The following is a 24,257-nucleotide window of genomic DNA, read 5'->3' on the forward strand; positions in this document are numbered from 1 at the left end:
AACCAGCCTGTAAAAGAGATGGAGAGGCCACACTGTTTGATGGAAGGGCTGGAGAACAATTTTGTAGCATTCTATGCACAGTCACTGGGGAGCTCTCCAAAACTCATTCATCTTCAGCACAGTTTGAGAACGCTGTGGGCCAGTGTGTTCAGGGAAGGAAGCCTTCCTGGATAATGCTGTCTCTGCTAATTTAGAAGGCATCATTTCTCCCATCCAGTAGATAATGCTGGGATAAGGCTTACATATTTTACAAGTTTTTCCTCCTCCCACTTTTTTTCACACATAGCATTATAGAGTGATTCATTCCTTTATTCAAAAACCATATTTTGATAGCTCCTGGGATATGCCAGGCCCTGTGTATGTGTTGGTTCTGCAGAGCTAAAACCCATAAAAATTATTCTCGGTCCAGTGGGAGAGCTGATGTCTCAGCAGATAATTAAAATGCCAGTGGCACAGGCTAGCGTGGAGGGTCCCAGAAGGTCTGCCATGGGCCTATTGCTAGTGGTACTCACAAGACTCAGCAGAATCTTCAAAGTTTTTGGTGGAAGAGTGCTTTAGCTTAAATTTAAGTTACGTGTTAATTGCCTTATCTACTCACAAAATCAGTTTTTGGAAAGAGGTGGTGAGGAGGTTTCAGTGAGTACCAGGTAATGTTTATTAGGTACCCACAGCCGGGTGCTCTACAGCTAGGATTTCATTTAACAGCTTTAAGAGGTAGGTATCATTAGCCCCATTTTCCAGAAGAGAAACAGGAAACACAGAGGTTAAGTGACTAGCCCAAACTCACACAGGTAGTCAATGTGCCAGCCAGAATTTCAGTGTAGGGTGGACTGACTTGAGAGCCCACCTCTAACAGCACACTGTAAAGGTGGCCCTCGTCCCAACCTGCTCTGCCTGAGGCTGTAACCTGTAGCTCCGCGTGACCATTGGGTCCTTGAAATGTGGCCAGGGTGACCAAACTAAATTTTTTCTTTTTTGGAATTTTAATTAATTAAAAATTTAAATTAAAACAGAATATTTAAATGTTGGAGAACTTTTATGTCTATTTGAACAACTTGGGCATGTGAATCTACTCTTTCAACTATAAATTTGATGAACTCTAAGTATGTCTGATGCAAATTTAGTGTTTGTGCCCTGATACATTGTAAGTGTAAAATATACTTCAGATTTGGAAGACACGTTCATTACCTATTGGAAGGCAGCTGTGCTCACCGCTATACCACCAATGGCATGTTAATTATAAACTGAAGGGAGAATATGTTGGCTATACTGGGTTAAATAAAAAGTATTTAAAAGATCTTTTTTCACCTGTTTCTTTTCACTTTTTAACATGTGGCTACTAGAATATTGAAAATGAAGTATGTGGCTTGCATTCTGCTTCTGTTGGATGGTGCTGTTTTATGCTAGAGTTTCAAATAATTGAATAAACTTTGTTAATTTGTCAGGGTTACTGTATGCAGAACAAGATGGTAATCAAATACATTCCAAAGATATTTTTCTTTTTTTTTTTTTTGACATAGGCTCTTGCTTTGTTGCCCAGGCTGTAGTGCGGTGTTGCAATCATAGCTAATGCAGCCTTGATCTTCCAGGCTCAAGTGATCCTCCTGCTTCAGCCTCCTGAGTAGCTGGGACTACAGGTATGTGCAAACATGTCTAGCTAATTTTAAAAGAAAATTTTGTAGAGATGGGGTCTCACTATGTTGCCCAAGCTGGTCTTGAACTCCTGAGCTCAACCTATTCTCCCAGCTTGATCTCCCAAAGTGCTGGAATTACAGGTGTGAGCTATCACATCCAGCCAAAAACATATTTATTTTTCTCCTTTTCAGCTGACCTCCCTAGCCTTCGAGTCATTGGAATTGGGAGGCCCACATTGTTTCACATGCATGTTTCAGAGCCAGTGAGTGCAAGGCCAGAGGTCTATGGTACCAGACACAGAACAAATAGGGGGTGATGAGACTGGTGATGCCTGGGAGGTGGACAGCAGAAGAAGGTAAATTGATGATGACTCTAGCTGTGGTCCTGGAGACAGTTTCTGACAGCAGCTTTAAAAAACCAGGTGATCCACACATATACACACAGAGAAGCCCAAAGCAAAAGCCGCCAAGCCCTGAAGCTCTAAGAGCATAACCGATTCCATAAACTAGATGTGGCTATTCCAGCCGATGCTGGGGATTTATTTTTGTCTGAGTCTATTATTACAAAGGTTTTCTGTATAACTTCTTCATTACTACTCTGTGAAGCTAAGTTTTAATATTTGAAGTCTGAATTTCCCTTTCAGACCAAACTTCACTGGCAGAGTAATGCCGACACATCTGAGGCGAGGGAGGGAGATGAGATAAGGTACATGGTAAATTTAATGAAGAAAACACACATGATATTAAGGGAGAGTTGAGTTATTTTGATAATTTTGGGGAAAATAGAATTGTGGCTGGTATTCTGATTCCTTTTTGATGCTGTTTTAATATTTTCCTGAGGTATCTGCCTCTCTAGCATTATTAAAGCTATTGCTCAGGATTTTAATGTCTGTACTTTAATAGTTTTTCTTCTGAGACTGGAGAGAGAAGAGAGAGAGAGTGCAAATTAATTTTGGAGTAAGAGTGTCTTTAGACTCTTAGCATTAGAGGATTTCATATATTTGTGGTTTCAACTATTTATTTGCAAAGCACCCTGAAAGCCCTTAACACATGATGAATGGTCATTTTTAGAGACAAAATTTGAATACTGATTGGCGTGAGGCCAGCACAGAGAAGCTAGTGAGTGAACCTAGCCACGTCCGGAACAGCCACTGCTCTCTTAGGTCTTGGTGGTTTTTGCTCATTTTGGAGTATGTGATAATCTTCACTAAGGGTTTAAGAAGGTATTTAAGTATCTCAGACATACTTTGTGCATTTAATGGGGACATTGTATGCTGCGGGTGTTCAGAGATTTGGCAATTATCAAATGTTTCAGGAGACCCTCGTGAACATCAGTATCAGTTGGAATTGGAAGATTTCAGGAAACTCTGGACTGATGATGTGGCTGCAACAGTTTCATATTGCTTTTCTGGAAGATTCCAGAGAAAGTTGGCCAAATCCAGAGAAAGCAATTACACAGTGAAAACTGAACTGGGCAAGGAGTGGGGAACAATAAAGTGTCGAAACTGGACTTGGGTGGTGGAGGCTCCAGGAAGGCTTTTGCTGGTTTGGTTCTGCCACCATCCTTACTGTGCGCAGGGATGTTGTGCTGGGTATTATTAGCTTTGCTGGGCTGGCCGTAACTGAAGGTGCAGGCAGCTTTCTCCTCTCTACCGTCCATTTATCCCAAGGGCTTACCTTAACACGGTGATGACTGCATCTCTTCCTGCTCTGTAAGCTTTCTGGCTCAGCATCTTTAGACCTTCATCACCCTGCTTGCTCATTTGTTCAATTTGTTTACTCATTTATTTAAGTATTGAACAAACGTGCTGATTTCCTATCATATGCCAGATCAATCTGACCACTCGGGGACATTTCTTGCCATGCCTAGTTCTGAGGTTCTTCTATTTATTTAATAAATATTAAAGCAATTTCAGTAGCCATACAGCAAGAACTACCATGGTGCTAGGTTCCAGGGAAGCCTCGGGTTCTCCATGAGATGTTGATTAGATTTTGTTCTTTTCCTACCTCCTCATCTACTGTGTCCTTTTCATAGTTTTCTGGAAATCAGTTAGTCAAGTAGTCTTTCAATAGCATTGTTTTTACTTTACATTCTTTTAAAAAGGTTAGGAAGATACATTGCAGTTGAAACATGGTAAAAAACAAATGGAAGGAAAACAGTGGAAAGGAATGGAACCAGAGAAATCATTCTCACTAAAAATACATCCAGGAGGTTCAGATAATTTTCTAGAGGTGGACTAAACTGTAGCTCTATGTTTTTCTAAACACTCACTGAAGAGGAAGACACAATCACTAGCACTGTACATTTACAGGATTTATGGAATTTCATGAGATTCTTCATCCATCAGTGGTTCAGGAGAGGCATGAAGACCCTTGGTACCAATGTCTCCAGTGGGTACTTCTAAAGGCTCCTCACTTCCAGGACCACATCATCAAACCATTCTTATAAGAACATGAGGAGGACTATTCTGTCTTGCATCCTTGGCACTGGCTGTGGGCACATCATCTAAGCTCAGTTCAGTAAAGGGAGTTGACATTGTATCCAGCAATGCGGCCCACATATGCAGGAGTCTGGTCTTAGACTTACCCTGAAAGTAACACCTTAGCACATCTGAAGCAGGACGGATAAACCTGAATGCCTCCAGGGTGTGGCAGGCAGTTGCTGCGCGTGACAGCAGGGAGGCAGGCCAGTGGGGAGCTGGTGAGTCCCAGCTCTGGTAAAGGCATTCCACTCCCACTTACAAAGACTATGAAGACCCAACTAAATACTCCTGAGGACCAAGGACCAAGTTCAGCCTTGGGCTGCCAGTTCATGAGTTCCGATCTACAAAACTAAATAGACGGACAAGTTTTCATAAATATTGTTTTCTATAGCAGAGCTATTGGTAAATATTGGACAGAAATAGTTCAAGTTCTTCCTGTTGGATAAGTACTAAGAAATCAGTTCACATAAGCAGCCTTATAACTAATAAATCCTTAAAATGAATTTTGCACATTGGGACTGCCTATGCTCTGACACACTGTTGTGCTCTGGATTTATACCTTGAAATAAAATAGAGTCCCTGCCTTCATGGAGAGTCAAGTCATGCATGTGCTAAATGCATAAGATGGGGTGTGATCAGCAGTAAGTATGTACCAGGGAGGCAGACAGGAGGGGTGGGAATAGCGCCAGACTATTGGGTCTAGAGGTCAGGAAGTCAGAGGGTCAGGGGTCAGGGATCAGAGAAGGCTTTGTGGAGGAAGCAGGGGGAAGGCAGCTGGATCATGCTAAAATAAACACCCCCCACTCCAATGTCTGCTTTTACTTGCCGCCCTGGTGCCAAGAAGACTGGGAGGTGTAACTGAGGGAAGGCCATCCTCTTGTGGCAGCCAGGATCCCCTCCAGGCACCATGTGGCTGAAGCAGAAGAGGGACTCAGGAACTGTCCTGGACGAGCCTTCAGGGTGAGCTAGTGGCTCGGGAACCCTGGGCTCCACCCTGCCGGACAGCAGAGGAGCGGCTACCTTTTCTCATCTCCATTTTCATCCTTCTTTTTCTTCCGCCCACTCTCTTCCCCCACAGCACTGATCTGGCAGATGTGGCCCAGTAATGACACAAGAATAGCCCGAGGGGTCCGTACCCCTCCCCGATACGTTCTGGGAGAGCAGCGGGTCGGCAGGTTTTCAGCGTCAGGAGGAACGCAGTGCAATCTCAGAAATACTCCGAGGTTGTTGTTAGAAACCTTAGACCGTGTTCTGAAACTGGATGCAGAACTGTCTGGAAAAGGCAGATACCTCTCTGCTCCCCAACCCTCCAGCAAACCCACGTGGTCTCCATGGAAAGGTGGCACAAAGGACTGGCAGGGGCAGTTCAGTTCCACTCCCGAGTGGCTTTCACCTGTCTGTCTGTGGACACTGCTGTTCTGAGCTGCCCAGCATCTGACTTGCCCCTGCCATGTGTGGGGAATTCCCTACTCTGTGGGTCCAGGCCCACTTCCCATGATTGAAGCTGGAAATGCTGCTTCTCCAATTCCCACCGCCCTCAGTACCAGGGCAGGGCATGGAACTTAGGTTTTGCCAATCCTGAGGTTGCCCAGAGTTTGAGTGGGGGGCAGGGACTGCATCTGGGGTGATGAAGAAAGTGGGGCTATAGGCGGTGTATGCCAGGTCGGGGCAATGCCCTGCATCAGTGGCTGGCGGGTGGCCCCAGACTTGGTCTGCAGGATGCACAACTTGAGATTCGCTTCTGGTTGCAAAGCTTCAGAGTGCTTCTCTATCCCCTCCTGTCAGTCAGCCTATATACTTATTTCTCCTTAAATCAGATGCAAAATTCATTCAAAAAGCTGAAAAAAGTATGGAAGTTGTTTTAGCACATTTAAATAAACCAAGTGAGAAACCACAAACTCCTAAGCTGGGACATATATGCAGTGCATTATATTTCATCAACTTTGAACTTATTTATTAAAGAAAGAAGAGAAAATTCAGATAAAACAATAGTGAATATAAAATATAATAAAGATGAGCTATGAAACCAATAAGCTTTTTTTTTCTGATAGCTGGAAGCCATTTGCATCCAAACCCAATATATTTTTTAATAAATGAGCTCTTTGCTTAAAGCAGCGAGGTTCAGTTTCTGTCACTTATAACCAAGAACCATGGGCAATAGAGGTTGTTTCTCATCCGGAGGTTGTGGTTGAGTGAAAAGAAACTCAATTTTCTCATTGCAAAGTGGGAATGATAATAATAGTAGCCACTTCATAGCATGGTTGGGAAGATTAAATCAGATCAAATAAGACAGGCTTAGAACATGATTGTCACATAGTAAATAATACATATTAACTGTCCCAAGTAGTACCTTCTGGGTTTTCACAATGAGGTACCATCTCACACCAGTCAGAGTGGCTACATTAAAAAGTTAAAAAATAACAGATGCTGGTGAGGTTGCAGAGAAAAAGGAACACTTACACACTGTTGGTGGGAGTGTAAATTACCTCAACCATTGAGGAAAGCAGTATGGTAATCCTCAAAGAGCTAAAAGCAGAACTACAATTTGACCCAGAAATCCCATTAGTGGGTATATACTCAGAGAAATATAAATCATCCTACCATAAAGATGCATGAACTTGAATGGTTATTGCAGCACTATTTACAATAGCAAAGACATGGACGCAATCTAACTGCCCATCAATGACAGACTGAATTTAAAAAAATGTGGTACATATATACCATGGAATACTACACAGCCATAAAAAGAACAAGATCATGTCTTTTATGGGAATATGGATGGAGCTGGAGGCTATTATCCTTAGGAAACTAACGCAGAAAAAGAACACCAAATACTGCAGGTTCTCACTTATAAGTGGGAGCTAAATGATGAGAACTCATGAACACAAGGGAACAACAGAAGCTAAGATCTACTTGAGGGTGGAGGGTGGGAGGAGGCAGAGGAGCAGAAAAGTTAACCATTGGGTCCTGGGCTTAATAGCTGGGTGATAAAATAATCTGTGGCAAAATTCCCCATGACACGAGTTTACCTATATAACAAACCTTCACATGTATCCCTGAGCCTAACATAACAGTTAACTAAAAAAAATTTCTGGGTTTCAAATTCAATCAACAAATATTTAAACAAACATTTAGCCTCTCTGGTCTCACAGTTCTCTACAAGGTGGGAGTAATATCTGCTCCATGTGTCTTATAATTAATGTGAATGGCAAACAAATTACGGTATGGGAAATAGTTTGCAACAGCATGAAGTTCCATTCAAATACAATCGATTTCTATGATCACGTAATTAAGCTCACTCTTTCATTCTCATTAGCCCACCCTGAGCTCTAGGTACCCTCAGCTTGGGGCTGAGGCTCATATTCATTTTATGTGATGGGTTAGTTGTGTTGAGAGAAGGGAAGACAGCATTTTTGGGAAAAAATAACAGAAAAGTCTTATATATTATGAACTTAAAAGTTTTTACAGCTCTTTATTGTTCTTGTGAGGCCAAAGGAAAATCTAATATCCCATTCTGAAATCTGGACATGTCTTGTTTTATGTGTCAAAAATGTTTAGAACAGTTAAATCCATCAAGATCCCAATGGTGCCATGGGCAAAGTTTTGAAGTTTTGAAGTTTGCCTCCCCTCATTCTCTCTTCTTACCAGTCACATGGCCTGCTTGAGAAATAGCTGTTAATGTTTTTCTGTTCAGTTTCTTGCAAGGTGTGGCAGTGTAAGAAAATTGCCTCCAAGGAGCTCAGAGAGCACAGTGGAAAGGCAGCTCAGGCGTTGGCTGGCTGATGGGTGTCTGATCAGGCGGCTGGCCAGGCCGAGTGGTGAGAGAGTTCCATGGCGAGGGGAGGCTTGGGCTAAGTATGGAGATGTGAAGCCCTGCAGCACATCCCGGAGACAGCAGGGCTCCATTCCCATCCTTATCTCCCTCATCCCCAGCTTAATTCCCTTTACGGCTGTCCCTAGGATGTGCCAGGGATTCACAAGTGGAAAGGGATTCAGCTTTCAGGGTGATGGGGACTTGGAGAGGCGCTGTGGCCATTTTAGTGTTCTAGAAAAAGTGACCTGCAGAGTGGAGGATGTACAGGATGTGTTTGAAGAAAAAACATAGTAGTCCGGAGGTCCATGAGGAGCCTGAGGCTCTCATCCTGATGCAGAAGGTGGAGACTGGGCCCTGGCAGGCTGGGGAATGCAGAGGTGAAAGGCATGTAATCATGGAGATGGCCAGTACAGGGACTGTCAGATGAACAGATCACACAGGGTGGTTGACGTGGAGGTTGGAAGTCCAACCTCTGACATGGGGCATCTAGAAGAAGAAGTGGTGTTGGGGGTGGGTGAATGGGAATGATGAAGACTTGGAGGGAAAAATATCTAATGTTGAGATTGTCATGAGCATGGCATTTGCTGAGTTCTTCTCCCTGTCCCTCAAAACATGGTGACAATGAGGTTTTGCTCATGGGAATTGGTCCTGGGCTTCACCCAGACTTCCCCACTTGCCTGGCTTGTGTAGATCAGACTCTCAAGTGCAATAGCTGCTTGTTGAGTTTCAGAGAAACATCAAGTGTCAGAGCTCAATTCAGTATCTCCCAGAGTGTTTCTGAGGATCCCTGGGCCTGTGAGGTGAGAGGCTGAAAGGAATTCTTTGCTTAGCTAAGTTTTGGAAATGCTGATACCCAAGTTAATGAAGTTTCTTTTTTGGAGGATTTCTCAGAGCCTTTAATATGTTCATATGTGTGTGAATCCCAAAGAAGGATGAATTAGAAAGTACCATTTCTGTATTAGTTTGTTCTCGTATAGCTATGAAGGAATATCTGAGACTAGGTAAGAAGAGAGGTTTAATTGGCTCATGGTTCTGCAGGCTGTACAGGAAGCATGGTGATGGTGTCTGCTTGGCTTCTGGGGAGGCCTCAGGAAACTTGCAATTATGATGGAAGGCAAACAGGGAGCAGACACATCTTACATGGCTGGAGAGGAGCAAGAGAGAGAGGAGGCAGGTGCTATGCACTTTTAAACAACTGGATCTCATGACACCTTTATCGTAAGAACAGCATCAAGAGCATGGTGCTAAATGATTCATGAGAAACTGCCCCCTTGATCCAATCACCTCCCACCAGGTCCCACCTCAACACTGGAGGTTACAATTTGACATGAGTGTTAGGTGATGACACAGATCCAAACCATATCAATTTCCTAAAAGCATCGGATAATGGAATCCTTTTGGCGGAATACTCATAATAATAATTTTTTACTGGAAGTACTTTAGGGAAAGCACTTTGATTACAAGACTAACTCCCTCACAGTGGTCTTGAAATTATCTAAGGGAGCAGATGTTAAGTGTCCTTACTTTCTCCCTGCCTTCCCACATGAATGGTAACTGCCTGTGGTGAAGGATGTGTTAATTAATTTGACTGTAGTAATCATGACACAATGTATATGTGTATAAAATCATGCAGAACACCTTGAATATATACCATTTTCTTTTTTTGGAGATGAAGTCTTGCTCTGTCACCCAGGCTGGAAAGCAAGGACGCAATCTTGGCTCACCGCAACCTCTGCTTCCCGGGTTCAAGCTATTCTCCTGCCTCAGCCTCCTGAGTAGCTGGGATTACAGGCCTGCGCCACCTTGCCCAGCTAGTTATTGTATTTTTAGTAGAGACAGAGTTTCACCATGTTGGCCAGGCTGGTCTGGAACTCCTGACCTCAGGTGATCCACCTGCCTCAGCCTCCTAAAGTGTTGGGATTATAGGCGTGAGCCATTGTGCCCGGCTTGATTCAGCTCTTGAAAGAAATATGACAGATACAGCTAATGCTCCTCCATCTAACCTGGCATAGTCTCATCCCTTTATATCTCACCTTAGATATAAGCTGCATCCTGAACTTGGTGTTTACCTGCCATATGTGTTTTCCAAGTGCACTAGTATCTATGTGTAACAGACAACACATACTATTGCTTTGCATCTTACAATGCTGACCAAATGGTATCACGTATCATGCTAGCCATATCCTCCTGCACCTTGTTTTCCCCCTTCAGCCCTGTTGTTGGGATTTCCCTATGAGAATAGCTTTCCATATATGAATTAAATACAGATGAGGTATAACTCAAGCCATTTATCCATTCTCCTGGTGTTGGACCTTTGGGATGTTTGCAGTGTCTTTGTTATTATAAGCCAAGCTTCTGGGAACATTATTGTCCATACATCTTGTGTGTATTAGGGAGAGCTTCTCTACTGAACATTTATATAAAGGGAATTGCTTTCTGATATCGGCTTCTCAGGGTACTACAGCTAATTTTTAGGTGAGTTTCTGCTGCTCCACATTCTCGCCAACACTCAGGATCATCAGGGATTTTCCCGCTCCCTTTGCTGTAAAATGGTGTCTCATTGTCGTTTAGAATGTAAGTTTTCACGATTCCTTGTGAGGCTGTTATCTTTCTATATTTCCTGGCCATTTGCTTTCCTCCTCTGGGACTTATCTGTATTTCTCCACTTTGCCTAGTTTTTATTTTAATTGTGTCTTTTCTTTTTCTAAAAAATGTCTTCTTCCTTCAGTTAGTGCCTTCATTTCTTGATGCTGTTTATGATGTTTTTTGTTGCAAGAAAGTTTAAAAAGTTTAATGTGTCAAGTTTACTAAAATTCTCCTATGTGGGTTATGCTTTTTGTGACTTCTTTAAAAAGGCTTCTCTACGTGGGAGTTAAAAAGATAGCCTATTTTTCCCCTAAGAGTTTAAAATTTGCCTTTCTTCATTTAGTCTTGTAAAATAAAACAAAAATAAGACCCGAAGCTCTCTGTGATTAATGGAGACAGACTCCCTGTGACTAATAGAGATGCTTCAAATTCAAAAGCAGAGCCAGGTGGTCACGTGGGCTGATAAAGAATGGTCACATGTCCAGGGTTCTCAGAAAAAGCAGCTCCTGACAAACATTTCTTTATATCCCTGAGCCAGAACAGTTCCTATAACCAGAGCCAAGATAAACTGCATCCAGAACATTCTCTCCCCACCTCCAATCCAGTGTTTGAAAGAAACTTCTGGTTTTAAGGTTGGAAACCACCCAATCGGAACTTGAATATTTTGATCCATCTGAACTGAACAAGTCTGAATCCTTTTTAGAATAAACGGACCTGATGGAGAACCTGGGCAAGAACCTTCACTCCCTTTGCTCTTCAGCGAGCACACTTCCACTCGTACTGAAGGCTGAGCCTCCCTAATCTGCAGATTGCTCTCAAGAAGGCAAGCCTCTCTTCTCCCTCTGCAGATCTCAGGGTCTTTTGTTAACGGTCTTTAATTCTTCTGGGGTTATTTTTGTGAGCTGTTAGAAATAAGAATCTGATTTTATTCTCTTCCATTTAAGTTATCAAATGTCCTAGCCCCATTTATTGAACAATCTGTCAATTTCCTTATTGCTCTGCAAAGCTGCCTCTGTCATTGGTCAAGACTACGCACATGCTGGCCTGTTCTGTCCACCGGGTTGCAGCTGAAGAAACTGAGTCCTGGAAGGGGAGAGTAGGTTGCTCAACGCCCTGCAGCTGTGGCAGCCTTTCCAAACCACACCACGGAGAAGAGCAAGTGCTCTTTGCTGGTATTTTCTTCTCATCTTTCTCTCCTTTCCTCCCTTCCTTCCTATTATCTCTTTGTCTTTCTTCCTGCTCCCTTTTCCCCATGTCTTTCTTCTTTATCCCAGATAGGCTTATGTTTCAGCTTCAAGACCTGAAGCTTTTGTGCATGACACAGCTGTCAGAACACAGCTATTCTTCAAGCAAACAGTTTTGTCAAAAATATGGCCAGGTATATCACATTTCCTTTTCCTGAGCAGGGGCTGGCTGGGCTGACCTCTTTTCCATTTAGAAGAGACAGATATTTGGGGCTATTAAAATCTACAGCACTTTGCTTTGGCTCCCGGTGATTCATGGCCATGAATCCCTGTGGATATGTTTTTATTTTCTTGGATATATTGGATGTGCAGGTGGTATATATTGAAAAAGCCTGTTGTTTATTGACATGAGCCCAGTAAAGACTCTGATTAATCTAAAAAATAAATAGAGAAAAGTGGAAGGTCACACTCTGGATCAAGAGCTCCGATTATATCCTTGATCCCTGAGTTATTTATTTCCAGTTGAGAGAAATCCTCCCCGCGGAGGCGTCAGGAGATGGATGAAGATTAACACACGAATGTGTGCCGGATTCCTTTTCCAACCCTTTCCTATCCTTGCTGGCCAAATGTGCCTTCTATAACTCACCATTTTGGGGACAAATCTAGCATTTTATTTTATAATTCTCTGGTCTTCAATTGTTTTCAATTGCTTGGAAATATTCTGCCCCTCCCCTACAGCCCTGAGGCCCCTGGAGGTGTGGATTTTTAGGTCTGCCTGTGACTCTGAAGGGTTGTATGTGCTTGGTGAGGTTCTCCCAGGGAATTCAAGACAGTTTCTGGGCTGGCCACATCCATGGAGTCCTTTCCTGGGGGATGTTCAGGATGGTGGCACATGGATCTTGGGGTGTGTGGCATTAGCAAGAGAGCCGTCCTGACTGTGGGTGGGTGGGTCTCACATGGGGCTGCACCTGTGCATTTGAGGATGGACTGCTGGGGTGAACATGAGATAGGAAGTTGTATTTTGAGACTGAGTTTGGATGACTGAGTCAGACTCATGCCCTTCCTCAGCCTCGTACTCAGGCTCTGTCACAGGGGTCCTACTGCTCCCTGCCTTCCTTCACTGGCAGAGTTCAGGACAAGCATCCGCTTTTGTCTGGACAATGGAAGGAACCTTCTTGTAAATTTTCCTGGCTCTTCTCTCCCCTCCTGACTATTCACTCTCAGCTCTGGCTGTCCCAGGGAACTTCCAAAAACACCAAATGCATCATGCTGCTTCGTTGGTTAAAACCCTTCCTGAAAGGGCTCGCCTCTCAAATTGGAGCTAACCTGGACATTGCACACATCAGTTCTGTTTACATCCCATGACCTGAACTTCTATCACAGGGAGCCTGGGAAGTGTGACACTCACCTGTGCTGACTTATGCCCAGTGACAAGGCTGTAACTGGAAGACACAGGATAGATTTCGTGGTTCACTATCTGCCTCCACCATTGCAGAGGACTCTTTGACACTCGGTGGTGCCCTCATGGAAAGCCTTCCTCTCTTTCCCATCTCAATGTCACTTCCTCCATGAAGCCTTCCCTGGTTTCTCCCAGTTAGTTGCCTTTGCCACCTTCTCCTCAGTACCCTTGTGTTAGCAACCGGGTTCATTTCTGCCCACATGAAAAAAGCCAATCACTGTGGCCATTTTTTTTTTTTTTTTTGGAAAGAGAAAAGATTTTATTTTCAAGGTTGCCATGCGAGGAGACTGTAGAACAAATCTCAAATCCACCTCCCTGAAAATAGGGTGTGGGGGTAATTAGGGAGAGAAATTGTGGTTGTCTGGAGTGTGGGGAAAGATGATTGGTGGGAAGGAGGGGTGAGGTAAGAGGGGTTTTTGCACAAGCATAGTGGAGCTACATGGCTCTTCACAGAACACATGTGCAGAAAATAAGCGTGTTAGCATGATTGGGGGGTGGAACTTTTGGCGCTCTGACACAGACACCTCTTCGGTTCCTATGCAGGCCCAGTTGAAGAGTTGGTGTTTCCAACTGGCTTAAACTAAACAAGAGCTGACCCCTAGTTCCCGAAAAACAACCTGAAGCAACTGTTACTATCATGATGCATAGCCAGCGATGTCATCTATAAGGAAGCAGTGGGAGTTTTAAGATGGACTAGAAGTAAGCCATCAAAAGCAGGCAGGCAACTTCATCAGATTAACCTTCAATTTCATGGCACCCCTCCTTTGAGCACAAATCGTTTGTGCCCGAGTCCTTTGTTTTTTGTCCCAAGTGCACAGCGGCTTACCTTTTTCATTTTTGCATGTCCTGTGCAGAGCACAGGGCAAGACACAAAATAGGGCACGTGTCCTATGAAGAGCCATGTAGTTCCACTGTGCATGTGCAAAATCCCCTATTAGCTCACTTTTCCTTCCCACCAATCATCTTTCCCCACACTTCAGAATCAATGACAGGTAACTGCAATCTTGGGGGCCCCTTAGTGGTCTTTATGCCAAAATGTTTAAAACTCTTTTAAAAACATCAAAGACACTCGTGAAAGGCAGCCTTTACTACTACTGTTTGCCTTTCTCTAGTGCAGAGCTTCTGAAATCTCACCCAGGGAGTATGTGAGAAATAGCTATGGGGCTATACCCTAAATATCCCCCTGAGTAGGTGTAAGGTGAGGGCCCGGGGTCTCTGGTGCAGCCAGTCCTCAAAGAGAGACAAGAATGAATTAATAATATTCAGTCTTCACTGCATATACAAAAATCAACTCAAGATGTATTAAAGACTTAAATGTAAAATCCAAAACTATAAAAGGTTGCAGGAGCCCACGGGAAAATGAACTCTAGAGGGATCTTTGTGCTCCTTCCATTTAGAGATCAGGATGGGTCCAAACTGGTGTCTGCCTTCTTTCCCCTTCGTCTTTCCTTTTCTCCCCCTCTCCCAGTGATGACTCTCATTATCCTCAGTAGCTCAGGCCTGAGAAATTCTACTCAGAAATGTATCCACTTTATCCCGCAGCTTCCTAATTCCATTCAGCCTCCGTGGATACAGTCTGTGGTGATTACCTTTGATGAATTGCTGATACCTTTGTGATCCTGGATGTGGCATCCCCTGTGGGATTTGAGCCTAACCTGGGCTGCCCTGACTCTCAGCCCCCAGGTGTTGGGCTCTGGGAAAGTTGTGGCTCCCTGCCAGGAGCTGCGTCTCACCTGGGACCTCTGGAGGAACTGCTCAGAGCTTCAAGGACCCTGTGGTCAGGATCCTCTTTTTACTACTACTTCAAAGTGACAGAACACTGGCCACTGTGGCTTTCTGCAAAGGGGCGTAAAAAGAGGATAAACTCCTCAGGTTTTCCTGTGACCTTCCTCAAACCCTGGTGTTAAACTAGCTCTTAGCACCAGGGTCTGCTTTTAGCACTGTATGAATATTAATTAATAATATGCAGTCTTCACTACATATATAAAAATCAACTCAAGATGTACTAAAGACTTAAATGTAAAACCCAAAACTATAAAAACCCTGGAAGACAACCTAGGCAATACCATTCAGGACATAGGCATGGACAAAGATTTCATAACGAAGTCACCAAGAGTTGTTGCAACGAAAGCAAAAATTGACAAATGGGATCTAATTAAACTAAACAGCTTCTTCATAGCAAAAGAAACTATCAACAGAGTAAAGAGACAGCCTACAGAATGAGAGAAGATGTTTGCAAACTATGCAACTGACAGAGGCCTAATATCCTGCATCTATAAAAAATTTAAACAAATTTGCAAGAAAACCAAACAACTCCATTTAAAAGTGGGCAAAGGACATGAACAGACACTTTTCAAAAGAAGACATACATGTGGCCAACAAGCATAAGAAAAAAACCTCAACATCACTGATCATTAGAGAAATGCAAATCAAAACCACAGTGAGATACCGTCTCACACTAGTCAGAATGGCTACTATTAAAAAGGAAAAAAATACAGATGCTAGTGAGGTGGTAGAGAAAAGGGAACATTTATACACTGTTGATGGGAATGTAAATTAGTTCAACCATTGTGGAAAGCAGTAAGACAATTCCTCAAAGAGCTAAAAGCAGAACCACCACTCAACCCTGCAATCCCATTACTGGGTATAAACCTAGAGGAATATAAATCATTCTACCATGAAGACACATGCACACGAATCTTCACTGCAGCATTACTCACAATAGGAAAGACACAGAATCAACCTAAATGCCCATCAATGACAGATTGGGTAAAGAAAATGTGGTACATATATACCATGAAATACTATACAGCCATAAAAAAGAACAAGATCGTGTCTTTTGTGGGAACAAAGATGAAAATGGAGGTTATTATCCTCAGCAACCTAACACAGGAACAGTAAACCAAATACCCCATGTTCTCACATGTAAGTGGGAGCTAAATAATGGCAATCAAGAACACACAGAGGGAATGAAAGACAGTGGAGCCTACTTGAGGGTGGAGGGTGGGAGGAGGCAGAGGAGCAGAAAAGATAGTTATTGGGTACTGGGCTTAATAACTGGGTGATGAAATAATCTGTAAAACCAACCCCTGTGACATGAATTTATCTATGTAACAAACCTTCACAAGTTTGTTACATAGGTAAATTACCTATGTAATTGTTACCTAAAAGTTTAAAAGTTGGTACAGCAAGGCCAACAGATTCGGAGACGATTGCCATCAAAAAGACTGTTATTCACAGTTCCCAAGAGGAGGGGACACCCCATGCCAGGGGCCCACACTGGTTTTAGAACTGGCTCACACTGGAAGGGGCAGTCCCTCCAGGGTCAGCAAGGGCCCCAATGTTGAAGCATCAAGAATACAGAAAACAAAACACAAGGTCAATACATCGACCTTGGCCTGACTTCTCTTCAGGGCACAGTATTACTGCCTACTTTGGGCCTTAACCTATTTGAAATTCATTTTTCTCTGGACATTTTGCTGCAAAGGCTGAGCATATCATGAGACTCCTCCCTCATATGATTCTTGGACTCAGCATGGACTGACTGCAGGGTGAAGCGGCATGTGGCTTTGCTGCGCCCATGCCCAGATGCACTACTGTGCACACGTGGGCCGTCCTGGTGTCTCGGTGCCCGGGGACTGGAGCCGGGCCAAGGGCAGGTAGTCAGTCTGGTGGGGAACAAGCACTGCCCATTGCATCCACACCAAGGCAGGCACCATTCACTCGGTGCGTTTGTGTATTTATTATAATAAGCTTCCAGCAGATGGCAGTAAAGCGTCGTGATCTAGCAAAGTCTATTAGGACGCTGTTTCCGACGAAGTGCCTGTAGGGAGCACACTGCTCCGAAGGGTCCACGCCCAGTGGCCCAGCAGTCCTGTCTCACAGGGCACCGGGCAGCATCCCACTCCGCAGGGTCTGCAGCTAGGCCTCTGTCACCCGGGAAGAGATGGCTTCTCTGCTTAGAACGTTCCCTGCCGTTCTACAGCAGCCTCCCTTTGGACTCTGCGACCTGAGCCCCGAGAGGGAGCTGTGAGGTCTTGGAAGGTCACGGGGGATGCCACATACTTCAAGGGAGCGGCGCTTGAAGTCTGAGGTCCTGACAGCCTGGTGGAGAGGGAGGGCTCTGGGACCCGATATGCATAGTAGGTGTCTAACGATGGCTTAATGAGCCCTGACCAGGGAGGGACCACGACCCTAATGGCTTAGATCCAACTACTTGGACACGTAATGAAAGGTGGAACAAGGAATGTGCGGCCTTGTCCTGTTCTCTTTTCTGCCAGGGGTGTCGCTGATGTGAAGGGGGTGGTGATGGAGCCCGGCCAGAGCGCCCTGGCTCTTGCTGTGCCCGCTCCTAGGGCAGGGCCACTGGTGTTGTACCATCCGGCTCTGGGTCCCTCCCGGGGAGAAGCTGTCTTTGGGAAAAGTCTTGAAAAGCCAGTGAGAAAGAAGACGAGACCCTGAGGGCATAGGTGCTGGAGGGGTCTCAGGCCACAAAAAGGATATTAAACTGCTTTCAATGAGACGATGAGGATGATTCGTTTTATGCCCTTTGAAAGAGGAGAGGCGAGGAGCGAGGCCGGAGGAAGAGGAGGGAGTAGCAGGAAAGATGGGGAAACCTGAAGTTCCAGCCCAGGGCGGGGGCTGTCTGGACAATGACCCCTGGGCGAGGGCATCCAGAGGGAACAGGATGATTCTGGGTTGACAGGGCTGCATGCTGCAGCCGGCCCCATGGATACCTCTCTCTCTCCTCCTCTTCAGTGAAGTTTGCTTACCAAAGTTTCATATGAAAGTTTTGTGTTATGTGGGGTGTGTGTGTGTGTGTGTGTGTGTGTGTGTGTGTGTCAGAGAAAGAGAGAGAGAGAACTGGGGAGAGCCTCAGTTCACATCTGGACAGGTCAACGTGACACAGAATAGAGGAGGCGTGAGTGGAAGGAAGCCCACAAGCTGCCTGGGCCATGCCTTAACCTATTTGAAATTCATTTTTTTCGGGACGTTTTGCTGCAAAGGCTGAGCATAACCTGAGACTCCTCCCTCATGTGATTCTTGGACCCAGCATGGGCAGCTGCATGGTGAAGGGACATGTGGCTGCAAAATCCTGGCAGAGGCTCCACACGCTGGAATTAGGGATTTTATTCACTTTTACCTAGATGTCTAGAGTTTGGGTAGCTCCAGTAGACATCAGATTCACACTGACAGCTATGTATGTGGAAGGGCTTTTGGAGGCCTTCCTGATCTGTCAAGGTGTCTGTACACATGGAATGTTCATGAGCCAAGCGAACATGAAGATGGTCCACCCCTGCCCCCCAAAAAGTGCCCTGTCTATCAGAAGAGTTTACTGCTCTTATTGTCTCTTCAGCCACGACGACACTGAGGAGAAGCATTCAACAAGCGTATTCGGTTCTTTCATAGATAGACTTTTTAAGAAATAAATTTTGAATGGCTTTATATTTGCTCATTCAGTCACTGACTGATTGCATATATTAGCAACCAATGTGTGCTGAGAACTGGCTTAGGCACTGGGGAGCCATGGAAAAGGTGGCTGCCCTTAAGCAGATTTCAGGATGCAGGGGTGGGGTTGATCAGAGTAACAAGAATAGAGCAGCTCAGGGTGGCATTTTTAGCAGCTACTTAAACTAATTTGCTTGACAAACTGTGTCAGGAAGGTCCCTGGGTAGATATTACTCCATGCTAGAGAAAATACAGGCCTGCTTTCCAGCACTGGTCTGGTGTGCTCATCGAGTTTCTGTTGAGAGCAGGAAAGGAGGCAATAGGATTAGGGTGGGCCTGACCCAAAGTGATCGTTGGAGGAGCGTCTCAGGGTGGTGTGGCCTCATCCACTCTGCGTTTCCATTACTGAGATTGTGTGCGTTCTTAGTTTCATGCTGGCTCTATAAAGGCATTGCAAAATTGTTCTTAAAACTGGAGGATAAAATTGCTTTGGAGAGCTCTCATTTTGGTCTCCTGGTGGGTTGTAAGTAAACACATTCTTGAAAGCTGAGCCATGAAACCCTGTTGTATCAGGCCAAGAGGACGAGGCAGCTGCAAAAATTCTGCTGCTTTGGGAGACCCAGCCGTCTGCGGTCTACAGGGAGGTGCCATCTTGGGTGCCAAGAACTGGGGAATTCACACATCTGGTGCAGAGTAAGGGCTCAGCACATGCCTTGTAAAGGAACAGAAAAGGGATTGATACACAATGCTGCACACCACCATTTTCCATTTAAAAACTTAAGTGCAATACACCCTTTTTAGTATATAGTTCTGACAATTTTGTGAAAAAACAAAAACGAAAAATCACTGCATAGTTGCGCAACCACAATCACGATAAGGAATAATTCTGTAGCCCCTAAAGTCCTTCCAGCTCCCAATAAACGCTGATCTACTTGATGCCCCTATATTTTTGACCTTGCAAAAATATCATACAAATGGAATTACACGGTATGTGACCTTCTGAGTCTGATTTCATTCACTTGGCGTAATGCAGCTGGCATTCACCCATGTTGTGCGTGTCAGTAGTTTGCTCCTTTTTCATTGCTGTGTAGTGTTCCATAGTATGGTTGTAGCATGGTTTGTTTAATAACCAGTTGAAGAAACTTTGGGTTGTTTTTAGTTTTGGGTGGTTATGGAAAAGTTACCATAAATGTTCGTGTACAGGTGTTTGTGCAGACATAGACTTTCGTTTCCCTTGGTAAATAGCTAGAAGTGGGATTTCTGGTTTGTATGATATGTTTAACATTGTAAGAAACTGCCGTATCATATATTCTAAAGAATATAATTTTGCATTTGCGTCAGCTATGTGTAGCAGTTCCTTTTGCTCTGCATCCTTGTCAGCACTTGGGATTTTCCATTGAGCAACAACAATTAGCTCTTTTTTAAAAAATTGTACTTTAAATTCTGGGACACATGTGCAGAACGTGCAGGTTTGTTACATAGGTATACACTTGCCATGGTGGTTTGCTGTATCCATCCCCCTGTCATCTACATTAGGTATTTCTCCTAATGTTAGCCCTCCCCAATCCCCCTACCCCCTGCTATCCTTCCCCTAGCCCCCCACCTCCGACAGGCCCTGTGTGTGATATTCCCCTTTCTGTGCCTGTGTATTCTCATTGTTCAACTCCCACTTATGAGTGAGGACATGTGGTGTTTGGTTTTCTGTTCTTGCATTAGTTTGCTGAGAATGATGGTTTCCAGCCCCATCCACGTCCCTGCAAAGGACAGGAACTCATCCTTTTTCATGGCTGCATAGTATTCCATGGTGTATATGTGCCACATTTTCTTTATCCAGTCTATCACTGATGGGCATTTGGGTTAGTTCCAAGTCTTTGCTATTGTGAACAGTGCTGCAATAAACATACATGTGCATGTGTCTTTATAATAGAACGATTTATAATTCTTTGAGTATATACCCAGTAACGGGATTGCTGGGTCAACTGGTATTTCTATTTCTAGATCCTTGAGGAATCACCACATTGTCTTCCACGATGGTTGAACTAATTTATACTCCCAACGGTGTAAAAGCATTCCTATTTCTCCACATCCTCTCCAGCATCTGTTGTCTCCAGATTTTTTAATGATGGCCATTCTAACTGGCGTGAGATGGTATCTCAATGTGGTTCTGATTTGCATTTCTCTAATGACCAGTGATGATGAGATTTTTTTCATATGTTTGTTGGCTGCATAAATGTCTTCAAAACAATGAGCTATTCTAACAGGTGTGTAGTGGTATCTCATTATTTTAATGTACATTTCCCTAAGGATAAACGATAATGGGAATCTTTTTGTGTACTTATTTTCTACTGGTACGTCTTGGCTAAAGTGACTGTCTAAATCTTTTGCCCATTGTGGCTGGTTTGTTTTCTTATTTGGATTTGAGACGTCTTTATGCATTCTGGATACAAGTCCTTTATCAGCTACTTGCTTTGCAAATATTTTCTCTCAGTTTTTGGCTTCTTTTTGTTCTTTTAACAATGTTTTTCAAAGAATAGAAGTTCTTAGTTTTGATGAAGTTCAATTTATCAAGCACTTCTTTTATGACCTGTACTTTTGGTGTTATGTCTCAGAATTCTTTGCCTAATCCCAAGTGTATTTGTTCATATTCACACTCCTGTGAAGACATATCCGAGACTGGATAATTTATAAAGAAAGAAGATTTAATTCATTCACAGTTCTGCATGACTGGGGAGGCCTCAGGAAACTTATAGTCATTGCTGAAGGCAAAGGAGAGCAAACATTTTCTTCACAAGGTGCTGAGAAGAGGGGTGGGGGGAGAGAGAGAGAGAAATAGAGAGAGAGAGAGGGAAGAGAAAGAGAGAGAGAGAGAGAGAAAGCGCAAAGGAGGAACTGCTAAACACTTATAAAACCATCCAGATCTCGTGAGAACTCACTCCCTATCATGAGAACAGTATGGGGGAACTGCTCCCATGATGTAATCGCCTCCTATCAGATCCCTTCCTCAATATGTAGGGATTAAAATTTGAGATGAGATTTGGGTGGGGACCCAAAACCAAGCCGTATCACCAGGTCATGAGGATTTTCTCCTGTGTGTGTGTGCTTTCATTTAAAGTTGCATAGTTTGTATTTAAAATCTATTTTCAGTTAATTTTTATGTAGGGTGTGGGGTTCAAGTTAAAGTTCATTTGCATATGAATGTCCAATGATTCCAATATTATTTGTTAAAAAAAATTATCCTTTCTTTCTCCAATGAATTGTCTTTGCACCATTGTCAATGGACCATATTTGTGTGGGTCTATTTCTGAACTTTTCATTATGTTCCATTGACCCATGTGTCCATTTAATCACCAATACCATGCTATCCTGATTATTGTAGTTTTATAATAAGTCTTGAAATTGGGAGTGTGAGTCTTGAAAGTTTATTTTTTTTTCAGAATTGTTTTGGCTATTCTAGCTTCTTTGGCTATTCATATGAATTTTAGAATCAGCTTTTCTAAATTATAAAATATCAGGCTCAGAGTTTTACAGAAATTGCATTAAATCAATAGATAATTTGGGAAGAATTGACATCTTTACTACACTGAGTCTTCCAATCCATGAACACTGTATGCTTTTCCATTTATGTAGGTTCTCTTTATTTCATCACTGTTTTGTAGTTGTCAATTTATAAATCCTGTAAAATTTTGTTAGATATATTCCCAAATATTTTATTTTCTTGGAGTTACTGTAAATGGTATTATTTTTGTTTTTTGTTCTCAGACATATAATTAATTTTTAAATGTGACCTCGCTAAACTCACTTATTATCCTTAGTCCTAAACTCACTATTAGCCTCATTTATAACCCTTAGCCCCTACCCCTACTTTTCTGGATTCCTTGGAATTTTCTGTGTGAACACTCATGTTGTATGTGAATATGGATAGTTTTGTTTCTTCTTTTTTTAATCTGTATACCTTTTGCCTCAATCATCCTAATATTCTGGCTTTAACTTCTAGTACAATTTTGAATAAGAGTGAAGAGAGTGGACATTTTTACCTTGTTCCCAATTTTAGAATGAAAGCATTCTGTCTTTTACCATTATGTGTGACATTTACTACAGGTTTGCTGTGGATGCTTTTTATTAAGTTGAGGGGGAGTTCTCTTTAATTCCTAGTGAATTGACAGTTTTTGTGATAAGTGCACATTAAATTTTGGCAAATGCCTTTTCTGTACCAATTTATATGATTATGAAGTTTTTCTTTTTTAGATTGTGAATGTGGTGTATTAATTGATTTTTGAATATTGAATCAGACTTGTGCTCCTGGAATAAACCCCACTTGGTCATAATTATTATTCTTTTTATATATTGTTAGATTCAACTTGCTAAAATTTTGCTGTAGATTTTTGCATCTGTGTTTATGAGGGATTCTGGTCTGTTATTTTCTTCTCTTGTGCTGCTTTTGGCTTTGTAACTAGGCTAATGCTGGACTCTTAACGTGAGTCAAACTCTACTCTAGAAGAGATTAGTGTTATTTCTTTTTTAAATGTTTGGTAGAATTTTCAGTGAAGCCATCTGGCCTAGAGGTTTCTTTTCCAGAAGGTTTTAAAGTATGAATCTAGTTTATTTAATAGTTGTAGGACTACACAGGTTATCTGTTTCATTTTAAATGAATTTATTTATTTTGTTTTTCAAAGAGTTGGTTTATTTCCATTGTCAAATTTACTTGCATAGAACTGTTTATGGTATTGCATATATATACATTATATATATTTATATATGTATATATATATTAAGTGTATATGTATATACATATGTGTGTTTATATGTGTGTGTGTGTGTGTGTGTGTGTGTATATATATATATATATATATATATAGAGAGAGAGAGAGAGAGAGAGAGAAACAGACAGACAGACAGACAGAGTCTCACTCTATCCCATAGGCTGGAGTGCAGTGGTGTGATATCGGCTTACTGCAACCTCTGCCTCTTGGGTTCAGGTGATTCTCATGCCTCAGCCTCCTGAGTAGCTGGGATTACAGGTGCCTGCCACCATGCCTAGCTAATTTTTAAATTTTTAGTAGAGATGGGGGTTTTGCCATGTTGGCCAGGCTGGTATCGAACTCCTGACCTCAGGTGATCCACCCGCCTTGGCTTCCCAAAGTGCTGGGATTACAGGCGTGAGCCACTGTGCCTGGCCACTTTATTGCATTTTTAATTTCTGTGGCATTTGTAGTGATATTCCCTTTTCTTATACTAGTAATTTGTATCTTTTTCTCTTTCTCTTTTTCTTACTAGAGGTTTTTCCATTTTTTATCTTTTCAAAACATTAGCTCTTATTTTTATAGCCTTTTCTCTATCATTTTTTCTGTTTTAATTTCATTGTTTTCTGCTCTTACCTTTATTATTTCTTTCCTTCACATGCTCAGGCTCTATTTTGTTTCTCTTTTTCTAGTTTTTTAAAGTGGTGACTTAGAGATTAATTTGAGACATTTCTTCCCTTTTAATGTAAGCATACAATACTCTGAATTACCTTTAAGTATTGCTTCAGCGGCATCTGACAAAATTTGAGAATTCAAATCTGCATTTTCATTCAGTTCAAAATATTTTCTGATTTACCTGATGACTTTCTCTTTAACCCATTGACAATTCAGATGTATGTTGTTCAATTTC

This window comes from Aotus nancymaae, unplaced genomic scaffold (genome assembly GCF_030222135.1).
Source record: "Aotus nancymaae isolate 86718 unplaced genomic scaffold, 86718_ANA_hifiasm-v0.15.2.pri h1tg000029l, whole genome shotgun sequence".
In the NCBI taxonomy this organism is placed as follows: domain Eukaryota; kingdom Metazoa; phylum Chordata; class Mammalia; order Primates; family Aotidae; genus Aotus; species Aotus nancymaae.